Source organism: Oculina patagonica, chromosome 3 (genome assembly GCF_052425735.1).
Source record: "Oculina patagonica isolate OP01 chromosome 3, crgOcupat, whole genome shotgun sequence".
NCBI lineage: Eukaryota > Metazoa > Cnidaria > Anthozoa > Scleractinia > Oculinidae > Oculina > Oculina patagonica.
In genome coordinates this window covers 2,921,720-2,948,382 of record NC_135760.1, presented here as the reverse complement: position 1 = coordinate 2,948,382, position 26,663 = coordinate 2,921,720, and the positions used below count along the sequence as shown (strand labels likewise).

General features: G+C 39.0%; 3 pseudogenes across 1 annotated transcript; all 3 read right to left on the bottom strand.

Annotated features, from left to right (window-relative positions):
- Window positions 1–4,265: 4,265 nt before the first annotated feature.
- On the bottom strand, window positions 4,266–5,849 carry LOC144646211 (BTB/POZ domain-containing protein 6 pseudogene; annotated as a pseudogene).
- Window positions 5,850–13,883: 8,034 nt separating this feature from the next.
- On the bottom strand, window positions 13,884–15,268 carry LOC144645941 (BTB/POZ domain-containing protein 6-like; annotated as a pseudogene).
- Window positions 15,269–19,928: 4,660 nt separating this feature from the next.
- On the bottom strand, window positions 19,929–26,389 carry LOC144645557 (BTB/POZ domain-containing protein 6 pseudogene; annotated as a pseudogene). The gene is made up of 2 exons (XR_013569305.1): window positions 24,908–26,389; window positions 19,929–20,591 (listed from the first exon to the last, which is right to left on the bottom strand). The product of XR_013569305.1 is annotated as a BTB/POZ domain-containing protein 6 pseudogene (transcript).
- Between the last annotated feature and the right edge of the window lie 274 nt (window positions 26,390–26,663).

The following is a 26,663-nucleotide window of genomic DNA, read 5'->3' as shown; positions in this document are numbered from 1 at the left end:
AGCACCTTGTGGAAAGCCCTCGTTTCAGTTTCTCGAGGGCTCTTAGTTAAAGTTTGATTTTTTTTGGTTGTGATAAGCAACGCTTACTAAATGCTTTTATTATTCATTCAAAATATTTCATCGTTTCTGATTTGCTTTCAATCCTCGGCTAATCCCAACTAACCGGCTAGCACCAATTAAATTTAGAAGACGCTTCTACTATTGGACGAATGACGTAATAATTATTGGACGATTGACGTCAATCGTCCAATAATAGGAAAATTATTGGACGATTGACATCACGCAACAAACGGCTTTGTACAGAGCTCAGCCGAAGGGGAAAATGGTCGCTAAATTTCAACATTGCGACGAAAAAATGGCCAAAATATTAGATGATAAAGATAGCAAAACATCAAAGAAGCTTCGAAGGGAAGCCACTTGATTTTTAAAGTTTATCTTCAGCCGAGAAACATCAAATAAACCAGCGACACTAGCTGGAGGATTTGGCCATTGTTAGCGAAAATTCTACGCCAAAGTTAGTAGCCATTTTAATTCATTTTAATTATCCTCAATCTGCATAATTCTTCATGTCATACTTAGCCTCATCCGATGATATATATTTGCAGAAATTGGACAATTTGCTGCAATGATGACATTTTCATAGGTAATAAAAAGAGTACTTTTCACTTGAGTGTAGATATTATGAATTCCTTTTGCATTGGTTTGGCAATACTATGCTTAGTAAAGCCTGGTTTTCACTAGCGACGCAAGCGCAAGCGCAAGCACAAGCGCGCGCAATCACGCAAGAAGGACAAATTTTGACCCTTGTGCTTGTGCTTGTGCTTGCCGCAAGCACGAGCACGAGCACAAGTATCAAAATGCAATGCACTTGTGCGTTTGCTTGCGTCGAAGCCGTTTTAACGGTGAAATAAGACCTGTTAACCTTGCACTTGTGCTTGCGTCGCTAATGAAAACTAGGCTTCAAGTTTTGATTGGTTCACCTAATTGTTTGAAGAAAAAATGAGTACATGTGTCCTTGGTGATTGGCCACAATGGGAGAGCTTTCTCTTTGATTTTACGATAATCATTTGAAAGTTATAAAGTTAACTTTCTGCACAGTGCAACATGTCATTTGAAATTGCACTTTCAGTTGAGGTATAGTTATCAAGTTGTTGTATGACTTATTTTAAAGTCCGTATGACTAGGTTAAAACAGAAAAGAGAATTTCAGGAAATTGTCCAGCTTCAGTCAGGCCAGTTCCATAATTGGTGACGTTTATTGTGAATGTAAAGGTCACGCCAGAACAATCAACAACAGTACTGATACCGTTTTCGCCATACCGAGATGCCGGACCAGTTATAAAAGATTTGATTTGATAAGTGGTGTTCTTCTAACTGCAGAATGGAACAAAACTTTCAAATCCGTAATAGTGTCCGTTTGTCTGTGGCAATAATTTAGACGAAAACGTTCATGCTTTAGACAGGGCTCGATTTCTGCCATCTTTATTTATTGTTAAAGTTACCGGCTGAGTAGTAGTTTTTCTCACTGCCAAACAAACACAATCCATGCAACATAATGTCTTTGTCAACAGTAAAATCAATACCATAGGCTCGCCCTCCACAATCCCATTGTCCTTTCAGTACAGAGTCAAATCTGCCATAGTCATCACGAAAACCAGAACTCTGGGTTTTTAAACATTCCAAAGAAGAATTTAAACCTGAACTGAAATATTCGACGAAATTATTGTTAATTTCATTTGGAGTCAGAATTTTACTTTCAACGACAATATTTGCAAATTCAGTTTCTTTCATTTCAGGAAAGCGTATCCCTTTTACGAAAACCAAGAGAAACCCACACAGCTCACCACACCCTTTGGAATAGATGAAAGGAAATACTCGTACTCCTCCCTTCTTCGGCTTCTCAGTCGAATTACGGCATGGATGTTAAGATTTGTTTAGAAAGCTAGAAAACAGGCAACCCAAACTGGAGAGCTAAAGGCTATCGAAATTATGGAAGCAATTATGGATCAAGTTTGTCCAGAAGACCAATTTCCCAGAAGCATTAACACCAAGACAACCTGTGCGGAAGTCACTCTCAGTTTCAAGTGTCTCTGAAGATGTCTTCCGCTCGGGTTGTCGAAACGGCAGTAATCAACAACTATTTCAGAACTACACGCACCCGGCCGGACGTTCACACCGTAAAAATAAGACACATATTTAACTACGTTTAATACTTCTAGTCAGTATCTTGCACTCGCAGTCAGACCAACAGTAACAAATTCTTGTTGTTTCATCACTGGAAAACATCTCCCTTTCAAGATCTGTCTTCCTTTTTAATTCTACCATTTGTCGGTTAGACTTAATTTTCCACTAATCCTCACATTTTTGGTTGCCCACAATTGGCCGCTCTGAGCCGGTTTTCACTATTAGTCCATCAGCTGAGATCCGAAAATTTGGGTTCATGGCTCACTTTCGGGGAACAAACGAAACATGTCTTATCTTAATCCTTGCCTATTGAGCATCACAAAAATGTATGATAGCAAGGTTGGAACGGTAGCTTTCACTTATAAATCGAATTTTAAATTGGCTCCCCAATACGCTTCTTAATTTGGCCGCCATCTTGGATGTTTGGGGTGAAAAAGCTACAAAGCTGCCTGCATTCTTTTAACGTAAACGAATCGCTTTCAAACGCAAATTTAAAACTTAATTTGGAACTAACAACATGATTTCGTTCATTCTAGTGTTTCAAAAACAACAACGTGATGTCATATGTGACGTCGCCACGGCTGATTATTGTTCACAATATGACTGTTTGTACCACAAAATAAAGCAAAAAGTGCAGATTTAAAAATTATTTCACGAAGAAAAGAGAGCGCGTAGATAAAATACCATTGCCATTCAAGTGTCTTGAAAAAATTCCCCCTAAAAAACAATCGTCATTTTCCAACCCAGCCCTTTATTTCAAACCTATGGTCCCACGGACATGCAAAGTACTTTAAAAAAGAGGGAAGAGGTGCGAAGACCAGAAAAGTGGAGCTTTGCCAACGTACGAAACGTACGTCCGAGCTATGGCGATTAGCGGGGAGGAGTTGCAGTATCCGAGGTGATCATTAAAGATACGAAAGGATAAGTGTATCAGCTGTACGAGAAGACGTGTCAGAGTGTGGATGTGCTGTGATATGAGATTCACGGCGCCGGGGAAAGTGAAGCCAGAGAAAAGTGAACGGCGCCCGGGAAAGTAAAGCCAGAGGTTCTCCCACCACGCGAGGCATCTCCACTTTACAAGAGGAAATTTTCAAGCCACAATCTAGAGAAGAGCTACTGATTCCCTTCCGGTAATTCCTTCACCGCTCCAGAAGAGTTGACAGAAGCATAGCAGCAGTGAAGGAGGACTTTATACGAGTGTGGCGATTCTGTCTGTTCTGTACTCAACAATCTCTTAACTGAGCCCTATTCTAACCTTATGCGTGAACGTAGCTATGTAATCTGATTTGGGGTATACTGATTAATGGTGTAGTATACTTAAAAAACGTAGCATTGCGATGGAACGCCTTTATGGTAATTTTGTTATTTTAGATGATTGAGGAGCAAAAGGAAAACGAGCTGAAAAAACAAAATGGCGGACATTGCGACCTCATTTATTGCGTACTTTGCTTTTATTACCGTAAACAATGCTAAGATAATGTCCCGAATATGTAGTATCTCTCAAATATATATCTAAGCAAAAAATCAGTAAGTATTTAAGAACGAATAAAAAAAATTAAGGATTTTTGTTTTAAAATCCAAGATGGCGGCCAAAAGAAGGATATGAGAGCAAATTTCAAATTCGATTTACACAGTGAAAGCTACCGTTTTATCCTTGCTATCACACATTTTTATGATGCTTAATAGTCAAAGAGTAATATTAGACAAGTTTCGTTTGTTCCTCTTAAGTGAGCCATACAACCCCACTAGCTGATGGACTATATAGTTTGTGTATGTGCTTGGCTTTCAAAGAAGATCTTGGAAAATTGAGAGCAAAGTAAATGGTGATCTGAAGTCAGGAAAAATATGCTATTGGTAAAAGTAACAAGAAGCCAGTTCCATTTTTATTGCACTTTCCAGCATGGAAATTATACAATATGAAATAACTCAAAATTAAAGCTCACAGCTACTCATTAAGAAGGGTACAATGTAAATTATCATAAAAATTACAAACTATCATCGATATTTCTATGTAGTTAATTATATTGTATTACAGCAATGTTACAAAATCGCCATCTTAAAGTCTGTGCCGTTGCTTTCTTTTCACTGCAGTTATAAGATTAATAGATAGAAATATTGGACCCACACAACACATAAATATCAAAGAATCACCCATACACATTGGTATTTATATTTTATGGCCTGTTGTAAATAACAAGATCTCTTTGTCAACTTTCTTATGGGGCGCATTTGTTGAACTGAAAGTTTACCATTATCTGTTGATTATATAACTTTAGCGAATTGCCTACATTAAGAACTTCTGAAGCAATAACAGGGCAATGAATTAAGCATTCAATTATTTAGTACAGTAAAAAGAAACTCTGGAAATTGTCCCTGTCCAACATTTGTTCCGTTGCTACTCTCAGAACTCTTGTCAAAACTAAAACTAACTCCTGAACAAAAGACAGAATATTTACCATTTCGACCAAAACAGGAATTGGCACCAGAGATTGAAGCTTCAATCCGGTATCTGACATCTCTCCTTATGTCAACGGGGCAGTCGAAGAAAATATTGAAACCGTAGTACGAAAAAGGTTCTGACATATTAATACACTCAGACGAAAACTGTCCTGATTTGGAACAGAGATAACTACTGTTGTTCATATTTTTTATCTTTATAGTCACACAATACGTATTGTTTTTGCCTCCGCAGAGCGTTACTCCAAGTAATGAGATGTCTTTGTTGACCTTAAAGATAAGACAGTCCTTTTTATCAGGTAAATAAGGATAACCTGAGCCAGTGTTATCCACGGAGCCAAATCTGTAGCAACATTGCCAAAAAATTCTTTTCTTCTCAGGAAAGCCAAGTGGATGTCTCAGAACTGCATTAAAAAACTTAAAAACACTAAAAGCTTCGTCTTGTGTCAGTATCTTGCTGTCAAGAACGACATCAGCAAATTCATATTCCTTCATCACTGGGAAACGTATCCCTTTCACAATCCGTTCTCCAAGAATTCTTCTTTTTTCACTACCATCTGTCGATAGGCCTTGTTCTTCACATTTTTTTGTTGCCCACAAGTTCACCGCTTTGAACAACTCTATCTCTTCAATGTTCAAAGTGTCACGCTCAATTACTGCCTCAAGTAAACATCTCTCAATTGTCGCAAAGCCATCTGATTTCACAGCTGCATCTGCCTTATCATCAATCACTTCCCAGCATCGATCCACCAGGTTTTTCTCTTCGTATTTCTGAGCGTGTGGTAGGATGTCAAACACATTTGATGGATCTAAGTTATCTTGCAGATATTCCGTGCATTTATCTGCTAATGAAGGCACCATGTATTTCTTCGCCAAATACAACACTTCCATCACATTACTTCCGTGCAAGATCGCTTCATCGCTGTACATGTAACGAAACAACTCCAACAGACTCTCGTACTCACAGTCAGGCAGTTCAATAGAGTCTCTAGTTTCCGCCAGCTCACCGTAAAACATGGCTTCAAACACAGGACTGCTAATCGACAGCACGAACTTGTGAGCAGGAATCACTTGTTTACTTTCACTTTCGCCATTGACGCCTCGAACAACAAACTTCACATCGCTGAAAATATCGTTGTTGAACACAAACTTGTTTCTTTCTCTTATGGTTGGTCTCGTAGTTTGCCAGTTTTTCTCGGCGGTAAACATGTTTTTAGCGTACGAATATGCGATTTTTAAGCTCCTTCTACTCAGGCTACTGAAGTACCAGCGAGTACCGAAACGACAACCGCAGCACAAAAACGCGACGCGTGACAACTTAACCTTCTGACGTCACTACTGACTCGTCCCCAGTCGCCTCAGTTTTCAAAACTATAGCGTGACTTAGGTGGCCCGCGGGTATTTATGAGACTGACAGTTCCCTTTTTTAAGCGCGATTTAAGACGGGAAAACGTGAAGCGATTGCTTAGATTTTTGAGAATCTGAAAGAAAAATCCTTAAATTATTTAAAATGATAAGTTTTATAGCGATCAAACGCGATTTGTTTAAGTTATGAGCGATTTTCGGAAGCCTTCGTTTTTATTAAAATGCGATTTTTTTTAAAATGCCACGGTGAATTTTTTTGTAATTGCGCCAAAACGCTTCCAAACAGTTGAAGTTTACTCACAACAACTTACAGGAAAATCCACTCCGTAGATTTCCTGAACGAGCGACATCTTTATTTTGCCTTCAAAAACTGTTGTGTTATGCGTCTGATTTGACCGTCGCATAAATGTGATATACTTATAATAACCCAGTACCAGCCAGTTTTGAGGCTGATGTCACCTTAATCTTGTGTGTAAAAGTTAAAAAGATCGTGTATAGACATCAAATGTTAGCAGTCAATAAAGATGGATGGTTTTCAGCCGAATTTTTGAAAATATCAAACAAATGACGTTATTTCAAATTGCGAAAAATTTGTCGATTTGTTTTGCATTTTTTTAAAGCTGCAGCTAGAACAGGATATTGCAAACGTTTGTGCCGAGTTTTAGCGTATTCCTTTCATACGGTTTGAAGAATTTCGGTCGGAAAGTCAGGTACATCTGCTTTCCAAGTTCTAGTCGCTTTGCAAACCCTGCATTTCGAATGAATTATTATTTAATCTGAATTTCATTTGCATTTGTTTTTCGATACTATGCTTAGTAATTGGCTTAAAACCAAACTACATGTATTTGCTTCGAGTTTTGATTGGTTCACTTTATTGTCTGGAAAAAAAAATGAGTACAAGTCATGTGTCCTTTGTGATTTCCCACAGTGATAGCTTTTGCTTTGTTTTCATGACAATCATTTGAAAGCCACTATATAGTTAACTTTCTGCATAGTGCAACATATGCATGTCATTTACGATCTAAGGGAAGGGTGCAGATGGTGCGCATCATCCCTCACCCCTTAAGATGACGAGCAGCTTTCTAATACAACTGGTATTCTTTAAAAAAAAATCAGCTACGCCATTCCTTAGTGGTGCACCCCTCCTAATAAAAATCCTGGACTTCATTTCGTCCATGTGTCAAGTTGTTGTATGGTTTATTGTGACTGTTTATTCTGACTACGCTAAAACAGAAAAGAGAATTTCAGGAAATAGTCCAGCTTCAGTGCCAGTTCCATAATTGTTCACGTTAGTTGTGAATGTAAAGGTAACACCAGAACAAACAACGGTACTAATACCGTTTTCGCCATACCAAGATGGCGGACCAGTTATTAAAGCCTTGATTTGGTACGTGGTGTTCTTCTTTAATTTTACTGCAGAATGGAACAAAATTTCAAATCCGTAATAGCTTCCGTTTGTGTGTTGCAATAATTTAGACGAAAACGTTCCTGCTTTGGACAGGGCTCGATTTCTGCCATCTTTCTTGATTGTCAAAGTCACTGAGTAGTTGCTGTCCTCACTTCCAAACAAACACAATCCATACAACATAACGTCATTGTCCACAGTAAAATCAATACCATCCGCTTGCCCTGCACAATCCCATTGTCCTTTCAGTACAGACTCAAATCTGCTACAGCGGCGGATGTTATCATCGAGAAAACCAGATCTCCGGGTCTTTAAACATTCCAAAGAAGAATGTAGCCCGGAACTGTAATATTTTACGAAATTATTAATTTCATTTGGTGTCAGAATTTTACTATCAACGACAACATTTGCAAATTCAGTTTCTTTCAGTTTTCTTACAGGAAAGCGTATCCCTCTCCAAGAATTCTTCTTTTACCTTCAGCATCTGCTGTTAAACCTTGTCTCTCACATTCATTTGATACCCGTAGATTGACCGCTTTGAACAAATTCACCTCTTTTATACTCAAACTGTCCCTTTAAACTACTGCTTCAAGTAAGGAACTCTTAACCCTATTCAGACCGGGGGGGGGGGTCTTTTGAGGCCCGCGCTAACTTTGACCTTTTATAACTTTTTTAAGATTTAACCAAACGCTGCCAAACTTTCTGAGATTTCCTAAAATTTATCTGGCAACAAATTGGTAGGGTTGGATGATGTGTCAGGAACTTGTCATCACCATGGCAACGACATTTTGACAGGCATGTTTTCCCAAATTTGTAATTTTGCGTGCTTCTGTTAATAAAAATCAACTTAAATGGCATTATTTTTACATTTTTACGGGTTTAAAGCACATTTTTATTCATTTTGAGTACTTTGCAATGATCTTTGGTTGTTTTCTGGCATTTTGGAAAAATTTTGAAATCCAAGATGGCGGATCCAAGATGGCGGCTGTTTTGACATCATGATGTAATTGTCACGTGATGTAACGTCACCATCCCACGTGACGTATACTAAAAGAAAGAGTTTCGGACGTACAATACATCCTATCAAGTTTCATGGTGATTGCTTAAATATTCTGGAAGTTACATAGGGGGGCTTCCGAAGCTCCCCCCCCCGGTCTGAGAAGGTCCAAAAAAGCCCGATCTGAATAGGGTTAATTGCCCCAAATCCATCATTGTTTACAACTTCTTCTGTTTGTTTATCGATCACTTTCCAGCATCTTTCCACCAGAACTTTCTCGTCATACTTCTGAACAGAAGGCAGGACACTGAAAACATTCAATGGATCTACGTTTTCTTGCAGATATTCCGTGCATTTATCAAGACCTGCCCTTGAAGACCTGCAAGACCTGCCCTTGCCACTAGCTGGATTTGTTTCTCGGTCGTCCCGTGTTCAAATCCTCGGTCACGCTTTGTATATAGCCAACTGGTCTGCCTCCTGCCAGTTGGGATTTTTAACCTTGTTGTGGCCATTTAAAATATTTGTTTCCTCTGTTTCAGTGGCATGCCTGTAAACTAGCGATCTTGTAGAGATGATGAAGCTAAGTGCATGACCACTATAAACAACATTTATTTTATTAATATTATTATCAGCCAGTGAAGGCACTATGTATATCTTTGCCAAATACAACACTCCCATCACATTACCTCCGCTCAAGCACTCACTTCATCGCTGTACATGTATCGAAACAACACCAAACAGTCTCAGACAGTTCAATAGAGTCTCCAGTCTCAGTAAGCTGAACGTAAAACATGTCTTGAAACAGAGGACTGCTAATCGACAGCACAAACTTGTAATGAGCAGGAATCACTTGCAGATACTTGCTTACACGCTTACACTGACTTTCGTCATCAGTCTTTCGAACAACAAACTTCACATCGCTTAAGAGATCGTTGTTAAACATAAATTTGTTTCTTTCAATTCTCTGATGGTTGGTCTTTTTGTTTGCCAGTTTGCTGCAACTATAGACATGATTCTTGAGGAAAGTTTGCAAGATTTCAGCTCAGCTCTCTAAAAAATATGGCGCTTGTTTTTGGACCTGAATTCGGGTTTCTCCGGACAGCGGTAGTGGAACAAATTTACATCTTTTCGTGTTTCATGCTTCTTATGGAATTCTAAATCAATTTCGTTGTGCCATATTTCTCAGTTTAGTGAGCTGAGAGCTCGGTCTACACCAGTTTAATTTATGGCTAATCGATTTTCAAACGGTAACAAAATAGCAGATAGAACACGTTTGCTGCTGAGATATAAGGATATCGAAACGATTGGAGTGAATATTACTTTAATTTGCGTGCAACCTGTTTTCTTGATGTAATATGTTAGAACAGAGTTTCTTATCACCGGACGGGTTCCAAACACCGCTAAACGGTTGAAAGCACGAGGTCACATCTGCGGTCACATCTAGGCTACTAACTATAGTTACGATAACTATAGTTACTATAGTTAACTATAATTAGCTATTTCGGTGATGTGACCGCTTCTCTGTTCTTGCACTCTCACCATAGTTAGACAATTCACGCCTCGGTGATCCAAAACAATACAGACTAACTGCAGTTATACCCAAGCAGGGTTCATGGGTTAGTCTTAAATTTACAAACAAACAACCAATCAGAATATGACAATTCTTTTCGCACGTGCGAGATGAACATAAATATGCAAAATAAAACGTGCAGCGAGGGGAAAAAAATGCCAAGAATGTACGTATAACCAATGGCCGTTTTCACACTAGAAGACGGGCAAATCGTCCAGACGGACAAGTCGTCTGACGATTTGGTCGTCTTGTATGAATTTAAGACGGCTTTTAGACAACTTGTCCGTCCAGACGACCAAGTCGTCTTCAAAAAATCGTCTTCCCAGACGGACAAATCGACGGACAAATTCCTGAGACGACTTGTTCGTCCAAAATCGTGTCCGTCCTGTTTTTACTTTAAGACGATTTGTCTGTCCGTCTAGTGTGAAAACGGCTAATGTAAGGAAAAATAAAGCTTATATTCTTTGGCGTCTAGCATCTGTTAATAGTTTTAATTTATTTCATTTTTTTCTACGATGCCGAGTTGCCGTACAAAAATAGGAAAGAATAGAGGAACAACTAGACACAGCTTTGGCCGGTCTACTTTTTTTACATTTAACGGAACAACAACAAGGGCTGTCATGAACTAATTTTATTCTTAATTATCCAAAAGCTAATCAGAACCAACTGTCGACCGAAAGCACTATCTACAGTTAGGTATGACGTCACGAAACTTGAGACTAACTAAAGGAGTTAAACTTTAGTTACGTCGTAGATGTGACCGCAGCCATTGTTTCGAGGTGCCTGGAACCCGTGATGAAGCAAAAAGCCCGTGTTTTTGACAAGTCTTCTCAAATGAAACAATAAAAAACATTAGGCAGCGTTAACATTTTTCCCTTTTCAGTTAGAAGGCGCTTGCACTGATCATTCATTAGCGTCCAACCACGAAGGAGTTCCAAGGTTCAAGAGCCAAAAACGGTTTACAAAGAAGAGAATTTGCTTAAGAAAGCTACCCACCGTCAACGAAGCATAGGATCAAATACATAGGCATTATCGAATTTTCAACGAATGACAAATTTCTTCGGTGGGTTAAGCTTCTGTCCTAGATCCAGGCTGCTTCGCGCTCTCATCGATTTTTTAGCTCGGCTTGCAGGCAAGTCTAGCTTCACGCTATCCTGCTTCACGTCCTAGCTCTTGTAAGACTTCAAAATGTAACTCATAATTTCGTTGAGGAGAGAGGTTGTCCTACATAGGCTACCGGGCGGCCTAGTAATTCTTTAACTTTCGCGTAAAAGCAGACTGACTGGCGCGAAGCTTGGGCGAGAGCCTCGCGAGTTTTCAATCCTTATTCATCCCAATATTCAGGCAAATCTTTGAGCTTGGAGTTGGTTTGTTATTTTTTAGAAAAATATAACTCATATTTCAGCACAGTCCCCGTTGAACTGTGGTGAGGTTACATGAGGACTTATTTGTTTTCAGACTGTCACAAAAATAAAAGTAAGGTTAACTCAAACAAAAGACAACTAACTTGAAGTAAAAATCGACACATTAAAAAGCTTTATTTTCAGAGCCAATTGACACCTAGCCATACAAGTCTGTAAATGTTGTATTTCATTGAATTTTTTTAATGCAGTCGGTCGGAAATAGCAGATGTCCAAAGTCATCCCTCATTTTAAACTTGAAATTATAACTACATTTTATCCCCCCTCGTCGCTTACAGTATTTATGAAAAGGGATTAATGGTAAGGGAGAAATAAAAAAATACCAGAGATCGCACTCTTCATCGTAAAGGATTGTTCATTGCATCGTTTCAGCGACTGCCGTTTACTTAAAACTGTGCTGACTGTGCATGAAGTAGATAAAAATCAAATTTTACTCTCATTCTTCAAACTGGTGAATTTAATTTGCTGCAATGACAAATAACTTCATCAGCAACGATAACGGTATAAAAATAATTAATGGTATACACTAGTTGTACCTATCGGTAAGTGCCAACGAGCGAAATACTCATGTTTGTTCATAGGATCAGATATTGAATGGTTTTTGATAGAACTATATTTGAAATGACCAAAATATGGTAAATTGTATTTTAGGTAATATGCGAAAAAAGTGCTATTTCTCTGGTGTTCATAAATGACACAGGCTTGATGATAGCCTGCGTAGCAGGCGCCGTAGTTTCCAGCGTGCGTATTCTCGCGATCGCGCACTCTTTTAAACACACTAAAAAACGTACACAGATGTCTGCTACGCAGGCTACGGGTTTGACAGATTGATAACTCTTGACAAATCTTTAAATTTTTTTCAACGTTAAAATGTCACAAAATGTAGGCAATAATTAATTAATAAATGAGGTTTAATCACTGTTTTTTAAATACAACACGCGATGGTTAAAATGTTTCCGTCCACAAAAGGGATAGTTGCATTTCAAGAACTTCTTATAAATCAAATCCCAAAATCAAAACTGCTAAGATGCTTTTTTAAAAATAATTTTCAGTAATCAGAGACAGTAATGCACGGGTCAGATTTCAGTCTCAGTCTCGCATGCGAAGTGTCATGTTCAGTTACGCAAAACTTGAAACATTTGAACAGAAACAAAACTTGAACGGTAAAGGATTATTTGGAGACAAAATTTTTATTCAAGTTAACATTACATTTGCCGTTAGAAGCAAAAAACTTTTGACTTTCTTGTGTGTATGACATGCAGTAATTTTAGTGAGCGTCGCTTTGTATTCATGTTATTCCTACGCGGAGCGAAAATACGTGCCAAATAAAATGTAAACGGTATTTGATTTGGAATAAATCATCGGTCAAACAATTACTATAAACACAATCAACACTAAAAGGATACCCGACTTCAGCATTCTCATAAGTCAAGAAAACTCTATTTGAAGTCAACAGTCCGCTTTTGATTTTCATGTCTCTCTTCGATCGTAAATCAAAGGACTCCAAAGTCGAAAGATTATTTCATCGCTTTGAAGACCTTGATGTTCATTTTTTCGGCGGTCGAATATTCTGTAGGGTATTCTCTTTCGATTTATAATTCCCTAAAGGTGTATTTATCGGTAAAGGGATGAATGACCACATTGAACATTTTAACAGCGAGCCGCGTGGACGCCATTTTGGTCATTTGCTCTCTAGCAAGGAGTGAGAGACTGGGAACCAGTTGTGAAGAACAATACAACCCAAATATGGGGTTTACTTACACCCAAATATGGTCAAAAAAAAGTCCCTTACGCAGAACTTAAGATTTTCTCTGCCTATACACTCACACGCACACGGCTCTATGATTCTGCCGCCTCGACAGCCTCGCCTCTTGGCTCGGCTGTCTCGTTGGCAATTAAGACTTATTCCAACAAAGGAACTGTCCACGTTGTAACATTATACAAATTTAGCTTTTCCTGGTGAACATAGTAATGGCTAGCCTGAGAACGCAGACGTATTTCCGGCTGTCGTTTCTCTCGAGTTCCCAGACGTTACTTTTCTGCGGAGATAAACGACTGCCGGAAATACGTCTGCGTTCGCAGGCTAAGTCATGGCTAGAGTCACGTGTAAACTCCAATATAGCAGTTGTAAACACGGTCTAACTTTGACGAGCTATACAGGTTCAATTCAAGTATAAACCAAGGGCAGTGATACTAACAGCCTAACTTTAAAATTATCTAGATGATTTGAAGAAATGTTTAACAATTGAGTCTGCGGTTTTGAGAATATATCTTTTCGATGGTTGTTGTCCCAGAAAAGAACAGAAACATGAATCTTATCTGTCACAGTAGTTGTAAACTCATTTAACAAATCAATAACGAAAAAAATGCTGAATGACGGAAGACCACTAAACATGCCTATTTTGCTGAATCAAAACTAACTCTAGCAGCAAAATGGCCTACCTAATATTTTTCAAAACCGAGCCACTATTTACATTATGCATGGTTACGCAGTAAAAAGAATCTCTGGAAATTGACCACGTTCAACGTTAGTTCCATTGTTACTAGAACAACAAATTCTAAAATTAAATCTAACCCCTGAACAAAGCACATAAACCTTACCATTTTCACATGAACAAGAATTGGGACCAGTGATATAAGCTTGAACACGGTATCTGATATTTTTTTTTCAAGACAACAGGACGGTCAAAGATAATATTGAAACCATAGTAAGAACTTTTTTCAGACTTGATAGGTACTGAAGAGAAACTTCCACATTTGGAAATCAAATCTTCTTTTGTGTCCAAATTTTTTATGCTTATAGTTACAGAATACTTATTATTTTCACTTCCGCATAGGGTTACTCCACGTAACGAGATGTCTTTGTCGACTGTAAAAGCAAGACAGTCTTTTTGACCAGTTAAAGGATAACCTGAGCCAGTATGTTCTACAGAACCAAATCTGCAGCAACACCGCCAAAAAATTCTTTTCTTCTCTGGAAATCCCACTGGATGTTTAAGAACTGCATTTAAAAACTTAACAACGTTAAAAGCTTCGTCTTGCGTCAGTATCTTGCAGTCAAGAACAACATCAGCAAATTCCTGTTGTGTCATCACTGGAAAGCGTATCCCTTTCACAATCCGTTCTCCAAGAATTCTTCTTTTTTCACTACCATCTGTCGATAAGCCTTGTTCTTCACATTTCTTTGTTGCCCACAAATTCACCGCTTTAAACAACTCAACCTCTTCAATAGCCAAAGTGTCACGCTCGACTATTGCTTCAAGTAAGGATCTCTCAATTGTCACAAATCCATCCGATTTCACAGCCTCTTCTGCATTTTCATCGATCACTTCCCAGCATCTTTCCACCAAATTTTTCTCGTCATATTTCTGAGCGTGTGGCAAGATGCTCAACACATTTGATGCATCTAAGTTGTCTTGCAGATATTCTGTGCATTTATCAGCCAGTGAAGGCACCATGTATTTCTTCGCCAAATACAACACTCCCATCACATTACTTCCGCTCAACATCGCTTCATCGCTGTACGTGTAGCGAAACAACTCCAACAGACTCTCATAATCACAGTCAGGCAGTTCAATAGAGTCTCCAGTCTCCGTCAGCTCACCGTAAAACATGGCTTCAAACACAGGACTGCTAATCGACAGTACGAACTTGTGAGCAGGAATCACTTGTTTACTTTCACTTTCGCCATTGGCTCCTCGAACAACAAACTTCACATCGCTGAAGAGATTATTGTTAAACATGAACTTTCCCCTTTCTCTAATGGTGGGTCTTGTTGTTTGCCAGTTTTTCTCGGCGATAGACATTACTTTTAGCGTACGAATATGCGATTATTCAGCTCCTTCTACTCAGGCTAACCGAAGAACTTCAACTGCAGCAAAAATAACGTGACGCGTGACAACTTAGCGTTCTCACGTCACAACTGACTCGTATAAGTCGCCTCAGTTTTCAAATCTATAGCGTGACTAAAAACAGATGTATTTGCATTTTTTTTTTCTTTTTAAAGATGAATTACAGTCCGTATTGCGCAATCTCGGCTGCAATGTTTATGTGAGCCTCACAAACAAAGCAAAACTAAAAATTACGTGACAAACTTACCTGTTTCTTCATTATTAACGCCAGATATCCTTGCAGAACAAATAATAACAAGTAGAAGAACCTTGACGCTATTTCAAACCGACGTTTCAGCTCATCGGAAGTTCTTGAACGAAGCGATCTGTAATGGCGGACTAAAAAACTTCATGTATGCTGTCACCGAAGTGTAACGTTTCAACGAATTCAAAACAAAAACGTAAACAAACCCCGAGTCTGCGCAGTACGGACTGGAAATCAGCTTTAAGATTTTTCAAAAGATCCAAAACCTCGTTTGTTTATTTTATTTACTGTATCATTCCATGTTTATAACGGGAAAGTCCGAGCGACGAATGGTGACACTTTTGCTGCGTGACAAATTAGGCATTCGCTAACGCGCCCAGATGTAATAAACTATCGAGGTGATTTTTGTTTCCTTTTAAAATGATTTTATAAGATAACATGAGCTTGTGTTCATGTACAGCCACGAATTTTCCCCTTGTCATACCATAACATCGGTTTTCTGTGGGTTGTAGCCATTACTAAGTTGTATTCACAGAACAGCACAAGATGGTATTTGTTTAAAAGAATTCGTGGTATCGAGCGATATCACACAATTTATCATTTTATTAATTTTAACTATGACCACACTGTTCAAAGTTTACTATACTAGTACTGTTACTACACTGACTACACTATCTCGAATCTTTCACGAGAGCTCTCAGTAATTAATTAATTTTGAATATTTTTGGTTGTGGCAAGCAACGCTTACTAAATGCTTATTTCGCTGGACTAATAAGGATGAAAACGAACATGGCTGACATTGGACTGCTTATCGACAGCACGAACTTTTGAGCTGGAACCACTTGTTTACTTTCACTTTCGCCATCGGCCGATCGTATAAGAAACTTCACACCGCTGAAGAGATTGTTGTTAAACATAAATGTGCTTCTTTCTCTGATTGTTGATCTTGTCGTTTGCCAGTTTTTATCGATTATAGACATGGTTAAGTTTCTGGGGCAAGAACAGAACTGGGAGAAAAATTTTGCATTTAATCCCGTCACGCTCGAAAGAAAACGGAATTAATCTCCTTGTGTCATATTTCTCGTATCAGTGAGCAGGCAGTTTGTTCTACACAGGCCCTATGTCATGGCCTGATAATTTCCAAGAGGTCATACAACTTGCATGTGTGCGGTCGAGATATCGATTAGGCTCGATTTCCGCCGCCTCCTCGAGTCCGGTCTCATTTTCCCGAAAAGCGGCTGGAAATCGAGCCTAGATATCGGTAGGCTGCGCGCCAATACGTGGGAGACGCGGAGCCTCGCGGCGTTTTCACAAGTTAAGTTATTTTTAAATAAGATTTTCCCGCGAATTGGTTTCGGATAGCCAATCACAAGCGATTTCGTAATAGACTATTGATACGTAACTATAGTACCTCTTCCACATGGGAAGTTGACATAGCAGATACAAACGGGGAATTTTTGGAGTGTTTAGTACATTCATCGGAAGCAGTAATTTTTGCGGGAAAGGCTTAGGTAAAAATAATTTTTATTGTTAAAAAGCCGTTGCATAAATATACAAAAGTTACTCGCTCCGGGTAATTGGCTCCTGGCTCAGTACGGAGTCAGTACGTAATTGCTAAATTACAGAGCTTTGCAGTCCAATAAAGTGCCAAAAAAGTCCTTTTTGCGAGCCCAAGAGAGGCCCGCAACCCTAATCTTGACAGTGACCAGCGGATTGTGTTTTACGCGTGCGCGCCACGTTATTAAAAGCGAAGAGAAAACGGAAGTTGAAAATTTTGTTCTTCCACTAAGAACGATCGGAATGCGAAAAATGTATCAATCACGACAGTTTGTCGTAACACCGGAAGAGAAAATCTGTTCTCCAAGAACGATTGTCACATATTGCAGACTTGTTTTACGGGTGTTGCTTTTGCGAAAATTTGCTCTGATTGTATTACAAATAAACCACGGCAATGCGAATGATTCCAACAACGTTTATTCTCGAGAAATTCGTTATAACACTGACAACATAGCGAGTTTATCGACCGAGGAAAATCATATATCACACCGCGTGCTCATCTACACTTCAAAAAAAAACTGTCAATCAAAAAACAACTCCGACTGGTTCGCGGCCGGTTCGAAGCAATTAAGCAGAATTAAGCGTGATGCGTTACTCGGAATAATTGTCTTTTGTCCAGTGATTTATCATTGATCGCGCCACGCTAATAAAAGGCGAGCACAACATAGCGAGTTTATCGACTGAGAAAAATCACATCCCAATTCCCACCGCGTGCTCGATTACACTTCCCAAAACGATGAAAACATGCATTCCTTACTTGATGCGTTACTTAACCTGCGATCAGGCGTTATTTTTCTCGCGGCGGAGGGGTCAACGGAAAAATGAACCTTTTTCGCCTCCCCTCCGCCGCGAAAAAAAAGAAAGCCTGATCGCAGGTTATGCGTTACTCGGAATAATTGTCTTTTGTCCATTTTATCATTTATTTATCGACACTGCCATCTAAAATTGCGCACTCTCGTACCAGTACCTTTTCTAAGTGCGTCAAGGCCCGCACTTTCTAACCTGTGGTTACCACTAGTATAATTAATAACAGAGCTAAAACCAAATGCTTGTTCGTGTAGGCTAGGTGTCAGCGTTTGCACTTGAACGACTCCTTTGTTGCCCATATAGATTGACCGATTTGAACAAATTTACCACTTTTATTCTCAAGGTGTCCCTTTCAACTACCCCTTCAAGTAAGAATTTCTCGATTGTCCCAAATCCATCAGAGTTTACACCCGGGGGGGGGCTACTCCATATAATGGCCTATACAGGGAGGCTCCGCCCGAAAGGGGTACCTTTTTCAGGCTTCAGGTATATAAAAGGGTAGGGATTTCACGAGTTTAGGTATATGAAAGGGTATGTAAATCCGTAATTTAGGTTTTCTAAAGGGCCTTGAATTAAAATATTTCGAATAGACGCACTTTGTGGCTGTATTATTTTAATTTATAAAGCGCAACATGAAAATGACAAGAAAACGTCCTGTTCTAAGTTTATGCCAAGTCTTTTAGGTATATGAAAAGGGTACCTTTTTTCAGTAAAAGGTATACGAAAGGGGTACAATTTCTGTGAAAATGGTTAATAAAAGGGTAAGGGGTAAGAGCTTGGGGCGGAGCCTCCCCGTATAAAACTTTTTTGAGTACCCCCCCCCCCCCGGGAGTTCACAGCTTCCTGTGTCTGATTATCAATCGCTTTCCAGCATCAATTCACCAGGTTTTTCTCTTCATATTTCTGAGTAGCCAAAAGATACTGAAAAGATGTATTTGACCAACGATTTCTTGCAGACATTCCGTGCCTTATCAGCCAGGCGGAAGGCACCATGTACTTTTCTCGTCAAGGGAGGGTTTATAATTTTTATAGTGGGAGGGGGTTGCGTGGGGTTACGATGACTTTAGGTTTTTTTCCTTGTAATCTTTGAAAGCCTCCCACTATTATTTGGTTTGTTTTTTGCCTTCCCCTCCCCCCTTTCCCTCCTTCATTGCATATCCTACAATGGCAGGCGAAATACCATGACCACCTCCTCCCACCCCTCCACCATCACAACCCCAAAACTTTAAAATGACTAAAACAACCCATTTTAGTTTTAAAAAAATTAACTATGTTCTAAAATTTGCATAATATTAAAGCAAAAATCATAATTTTATAGTTGTACTGAGAGTGAAAAACTTCAAGTTATCAAACTGATAAGCATAAATAAAAGGATACAGTCATCTGATATTTACTACAGTCTTCTATACCAGTAAAAAATTGCAAATTGGTATGTTGAAACATCATTCCAGAAATATGTCACGTGTGAGATATTCACATAATGTGATCATACCTACACAAGTAGCGGATAGAGAGCCATGCGTTCTGCATTTCACTAAGTTGTAAGCTTGTAAAGTTGGCACATTTTGGGGTCATGTAGCTTCGCCACAAGCTAATTGGAGCACACAAAAGTGTTCTAAGAAAGCAAGCATTTGTGGAGTTTGTTAGTCGTTGCTGACATGGTCTGCTATTCATAAGCTCCAGCTATGCTAAAACTTCATTTGCAGTTCCTTATGCTATACAATTTGAGTAAACTGATGGTATTGCTGTTTATGGAATCTTTTTTTTTTTTTGCTGCCACGCCAACCCCCCCCCCCCCCCCCCAACCATACCTTTTCTCCGATCAGGAGAAAGTTTCAACGGGCACCCTAAAGCCTAAGGAGTAAAATCATGGCACCCGGCCTAAAAATCATCACAACCCCCCTTTACATAAATTATGAAACCTCTGCAAACAAAATACACCAATCACATTACTAGCATTTCCACTCAAGATCACTTCATCTCTGTACATGTAGTGAAACAACTTGGACAACAGGCAAGGCAGTTCAATAGAGTCCCTAGTTTCCACCAGCTCAATGGCGAGATTGTGTGTGTGCAAAGAACCTTCTTGTTGTAATACATTGTCTGTAGTTAGAAATACTCAAATGCTGTTAGTGCTCATCCCAATATTGAATTAGGATGGTTAAAATCTTCCATACACTTTAATCAAACTATTTGCCGAGAAATAGATTTCATACAGGAATTTTTTATTAGTTTTTTTCTAGCAGAAAACTGAGTTAATTTTCTACAACAATAATAATTTGCATAATTAATAACAACAGGATAATAAAGTGAACAGGAAACCAAGTCAGGTAACAGTTTGTACCTGTTTCAAAAACACTGAAACAAGCACAGGCGACCCAAGCACATGATGAGAGGATCAATAAATAATATAATAATTGTTTGAGTGACTCTCACCTAACGGCGTATGAAGGTATAACTGTTGTGTTACAATGGTTCGTATTAATTTTATAATCTCATTTCGCATGCAAATCTGACACCTTTAGTCAGATTATGGGTTTCCAAGTTTCCACTAAAAACTTCTCAGCTCAAAATATCCAGCTATACATCCGAAACATTTTCCTCTAACAAAACCTTTATAAATACGAACCGTTGTACATAAATACTTTAATATGCACAATGTGCCCCGTCTGTCGGTATTCAAATGGTTATCATGTGAATAATTAAAACTTCTCTCGTCAAGAGCAAGGGCCACCTGTGAAACAAGTTACTATTATTATTATTAGGCACTATGTATTTCTTTGCCAAATACAACACTCCCATCACATTATTTCCACTCAAGTTCACTTCATCGCTGTACATATAACGAAACAACTCCAACAGACTCTCGTACTCACAGTCAGGCAGTTCAATAGAGTCTCCAGTCTCCGCCAGATCACCATAAAACATTGCTTCAAACACAGGACTGCTAATCGACAGCACGAACTTGTGAGCTGGAATCTCTTGTTTTCTTCGTTTGCTTTCATTTTCGCGATTGACGCTCCGGACGACAAACTTTACATCGCTAAAGAGATCGTTGTTGAACATAAACTTACTTCTTTCTCTGACGGTCGGTCTTGTTGTCTGCCAGTTTTTCTCGAAGCTTAAGACAGACATGACTCTCACTCAGCGTACGAATCTGCCGGGGAATATGCGATTTTCAGCTTACAGCAGAAATAGCGTGACGCGTGACAACTGAGCCCACTGACGCCGCCGCAGACTCGTCCCCAGTCACCTGATTTTTTTCAACCTCGTTCCAGTTGGTCTCGTTCCAGTTGGTCGAGACGTGATTTTCCGATTTAAACGGGATCCCGTTTACAACCCGTGTGTAACCGTTCGAAAAAAAATTGCATTCGTTCGAACGACTTCGGTCAACCGTTCGGTCAACTGTTACTGTGCTCGTGATTCCCAGACTAATTATAGGTGTAAAAAAATGTTAAGGATAAACCCGTCACGTGCTCACAAGCCTCGCAAGTTTTCATTCCCACTTAAATTCCACGCGCAATAATCCTTCCAATATTCTCATCATGAATCATGAATCATGGCTGTAAAATTGGTAGGAATGATGAATCTTTGTGTTTAAAACTTGGGAATCATGAATAAGGGAGACGGCTAAAAGAATCACGAATAAGAAATGAATGCTTCCATCGATATTGAATGCTTGTGAATATAGAATGTAACAAAAATGAAACTGATATAACAAATATATTCCAGAAATGGTTCGAAATCGCATTTCTGAACATTTAATTTTCAAAATTTCCTACGGGAGCATGCCCCCCCGACCCCCTATAGGAAAGCAATGGAAACACGAATGTACCCTTGGCATCACATCTTCATCCCTTACTAACTTTACAGTGATCAAGTATGTTACCAGCAGTGAATATTTAGAAATAACTCGACGACTGAAAATATTTTACATCGGCTTCCGGCATAATTCCATGCCAGAAGAGTCTCCACTTGGAAAAGGAGACTCTGTTAGCAGGGAACCGGAATGCGCAACCGGCCTGTAAGTAAAAAAAACAGCAGAAACTGGTAAAACGTTATTTTTAAAGCTTGATGAAAAGAAAAAAATGAATCATGAATATCGAATAAAATTTATTCAATGAATCATCAAGGTAAAATAAGACAGGAATCATGAATCATGGTCGGAATCAGCCGGTGTCCAGATCGATCATCCCACATTTCCCCGGGGGATACTCAAAAACGTTTTATACGGGGAGGCTCCGCCCCAAGTTCTAACCCCTTACCCTTTTATATACCATTTTTGACAGAAATTGTACCCCTTTCGTATACCTTTAACTGAAAAAAGGTACCATTTTCATATACTTAAGGCCATCTCAATAAATGTTTCGTCTTCCATCGCCCAGTCTCTTGTGATGGTGGGTCGGTCGGTCGGGCAAAAAAAAAGAATGAACACTTGAAGGGTTCTGGGTTCCAGAAAAGGACGGGCTGCTAAGCAAGAAAGCCTGATTACAAAGTCAAATAACGTAGTATCGATGTTTATTAAAGACAAAGACAGCATTTCATACCAATTGTTGTTAATAAAACAAGATCATGTGCTTGTAAAATCACAGGCAGACAAGTCTCTGTGTTTGAGGCAGCGTAACGTAAGCGTCACGGTATGCGCGATTTGATCCCATACATTCACTGTAATTTGACAATTTAACTGTCAGGAAATGTTAGGCAAACTTAAACAAAGAATAACTACAAACCTGAAGTGAAAATTGACATATCGAACAGTTTTATTTTCAGACCCAATTGCATGGCGTGACACCCCGCCATGTAAATGTTTTATTTAATTGAAACCATTTAATGTAGTGTCGGAAACAACCAGCGTTCATATCGATCATCCTTCATTTCAAACTTGAAATTGTAGCTACGTTTTATACCCCCTCTTCACTGATAGTATAGTTTACACAAGCAATCATGTTACGTTACGTTACGTTACGTTACGTTACGTTACGTTACGTTACGTTACGTTACGTTACGTTACGTTACGTTACGTTACGTTACGTTACGTTACGTTACGTTACGTTACGTTACGTTATGTTATGTTATGTTATGTTATGTTATGTTATGTTATGTTATGTTATGTGACAAATATATCTGTTGACAAGCTGGCGAGTTAGCTTTCATGTGACAAATAACAGTTGTCACATATGTATATTGCTCATGTAGACGACTCGTCACGTAACATGTGGCAAATATTGCGTCATCATACCTTGTCCCCAATCTCCCAACCCCCCACTGGGCACTCAGGCTGTGCGCGTGTATCTCTGCTGTCCAAGGTTATTAATGGCGCATTAAACTTTGGACTGCCGACAAATAATTGTTGCTATCTACACGATCAAATATATTTGTCACATATTTGTCACATTTAGTTAATGCGTGACAAAACGTGCGAAAACACGCGACGCGGCTAAGTACACGTGCCAAACCTTACAGACACGAGCTGCACGAAGTATTTCGCTCGGGAGGGGGGTGGTGTGTTACTCAAAAAAAATTTGTACGGGGAGGCTCTGCCCCGAGGTCCAACCCCTTACCGTTAAGTTCAGAAGTTCACTAAGTTCACCATTTTGACAGAAAAGGAAACTCTTTCATATATCTTTTACTGAAAAAGGTTTCCCTTTCATTTACCGAAAGGGCATGACATATCCCTAAAACAGGAATTTGTGATGCCATTTTTATGTAGCGTTAAACAAATTTGACTGAAGCAGCCATAAGGTGCATTGGTTCGAAATATTTTAATTGAAGGCCCTTTTGAGCGATAACCATACCCTTTCATTTACCTAACCTTGTAAAATTCCCTTCCCTTTTATACACCTGAAACAAAAAAAGGTACTTTTTTCGGGCGGAGCCTCCCCGTATAGGCCATTATAAGGAGTACCCCCCGGGGGGAGATCTTAGTAGATATGCAGCAAAATCAGTTTTAATAATATTCTAAAGACTGGTGAATTTAATTTTCTTCAATAACACATAACCTCATCAGCAATAGAAAGTAAGCATCAGTGGAGTTTGTTATTCACTGTTGACATGGTCTGCTATTTATAAGCTCCAGCTATACTTAAACTTCATTAGCAGATCCTTATGCTATAAAATATGAGTAAACTGATGGTATTGCTGTTTATGGAATCTTTTTTTGCTGTTACCCCCCCCCCCCCTCCCAACCATACCTTCTTTCCCATCAGGAGAGTCTCAACAGCCACCCTAAAGCCTAACAGGAGTAAAATCATGGCACCCCTAAAAATCATCACAACCCCCCTCTACATAAATTATGAAACCTCCGCAAACAAAATACACCAATCACATTACTAGAATTTCCACTCAAGGCCACTTCATCTCTGTAATGTAGTGAAACAACTTGGACAACAGACAAGGCAGTTATATATTCCAGTACAATAAATAGAGTCCCTAGTTTCCACCAGTTCAATGGCGAGATAGTGTGTGTGCAAAGAACCTTCTTGTTGTAATACATTGTCTGTAGTTAGAAATACTCACTAGATGCTTTGCCGAAAAATAGATTACATACTGGAAATTTTTTTTAGCTGTTTTTTTTTTTTTTCTAGCAGAAAACTGAGTTAATTTTCTACAACAATAATTGCATAATTAATAACAACAGGATAATAAAGTGAACAGGAAACCAAGTCAGGTAACAGTTTGTACCTGTTTCCAAAACACCAAAACAAGCACAGGCAGCCCAAGCTCATGATGAGAGGAGTTTAATAAATAACATAATAATAATAATTATTGTTTGAATGACTCTCACCTAACAGTGTATAAAGGTGTATAACTATTGTGTTACAATGATTCGTAACCTTTAGTCAGGTTATGGCTTTCCGAGTTTCCACTAAAAACTTCTTAGCTCAAAATATCCAGTTATATATCCAAAACATTTTCTTCTAACACAAACCTTTATAAATACGAACCGTTGTAACACAATACTTTAATATGCAGCAATGTGCTACATCTGTTGGTATTCAAATGGTTATCATTTGAATAATTAAAACTGCTCTCATCAAAAGCATGGGCCACCTGTGAAACAAGTTACTATTATTACATGGGAAATTAAGAAAATGTCAATCAAAACTTTCCCTCACAAGCATGAATTACTCAAGTTATTTTATGACTAAGTTGAAATTTTAGTCTGATCAGTTCAAGACAGAAAACAGTATTTCAGGGAATTGTCCATCTAAAGTGTCAGTTCCATTACTACTGTTCGTGTTATATTTTAATCTAAAGATCACACCGGAACAAACAATAGTGCTGTTGCCATTTTTTCCAGACCAAGAATCCGGACCAGTAATGTTAGCTTCGATTTGATAGGTAATGTTCTTCTCTAACTTAACTGCAGAATCAAACAAAACTTCAAATCCGTAAAAGCTACAGCCTCTGTATTCCAACGGTTTAGAAAGAAATGTTCCTGTTTTGGACACTACAGCTGAATTATTGTCAATTTTCTTTAAGGTGAATGCTACTGAGTAGTCATTGTTTTCACTTCCAAACAAACACAGTCCATGTAACATAATATCTTTGTTCACAGTGAAATCAATGCAATCAGGTCCGTCTTCATAACACCAACCTTCATCTTTGAATTCTTCATCAACAGATTCAAATCTACCACAGCGGTCACAAGAACCAGATCGTACAGACTTTGAAAATTCCATCGGGGAATTAAATGCTGAATTGTAAAATTTGAAAAATGTAATGACTTCCTCTGATGTCAAAATTTTACTATCAATGACAACATTTGCAAATTCAGCTTCTTTCATCACTGGAAAGCGTATTCGTTTTACGATTGATTCTCCGAGAATTCTTCTTTTGACTTCACCATCTGCTGTTAAACCTTGTCTCTCACATTCCTTTGTTGCCCATAGATTGACCGCTTTGAACAAATTCACCTCTTTTATACTCAGAGTGTCCCTTTCAACTACTGCTTCAAGTAAGGATCTCTCAATTGTCCCAAATCCATCTGATTTCACAGCTTCTTCTGTCTGTTTATCGATTACTTCCCAGCATCGATCCACCAAGTTTTTCTCCTCATATTTCTCTGCAGAGGGAAGGATGCTGAAAACATTCCATGGATCTACGTTGCTTTGCAGATATTTCGTGCATTCATCAGCCAATGAAGGCACTATGTATTTCTTTGCCAAATACAACACTCCCATCACATTATTTCCACTTAAGTTCACTTCATCGCTGTACATGTAACGGAACAACTCCAAAAGACTCTCGTACTCAAAGTCAGGCAGTTCAATAGAGTCTCCAGTCTCCGTCAGATCACCGTAAAACATTGCTTCAAACACAGGACTGCTAATCGACAGCACGAACTTGTGAGCTGGAATCTCTTGTTTTCTACGTTTGCTTTCATTTTCGCGATTGACGCTCCGGACGACAAACTTTACATCGCTAAAGAGGTCATTTTTGAACATAAACTTACTTCTTTCTCTGACGGTCGGTCTTGTTGTCTGCCAGTTTTTCTCGAAGACAGACATGACTCTTTGCGTACGAATATGCGTTTTTAGCTCACAGCAGTCCTCACAGCAGAAATAGCAGAAATTGCGTGACGTGTGACAACTGAGCCGACTGACGTCGCCGCTGACTCGTTCCCAGTCACCTCATTTTTTCGACTTCTTTTGCTTGTTTACAAGCAAAAAGTAGGAGAATAGCGTTTACATGGGCTAAAATCTGAACCGGAAGGGATCGCATTCTTGTTAACTCTCAAGGGACTGTTTTAATTTCTCAAGGGAATACTTTCCGCTGTGGGTGATCAAAGCGCGTGACTTGTTAA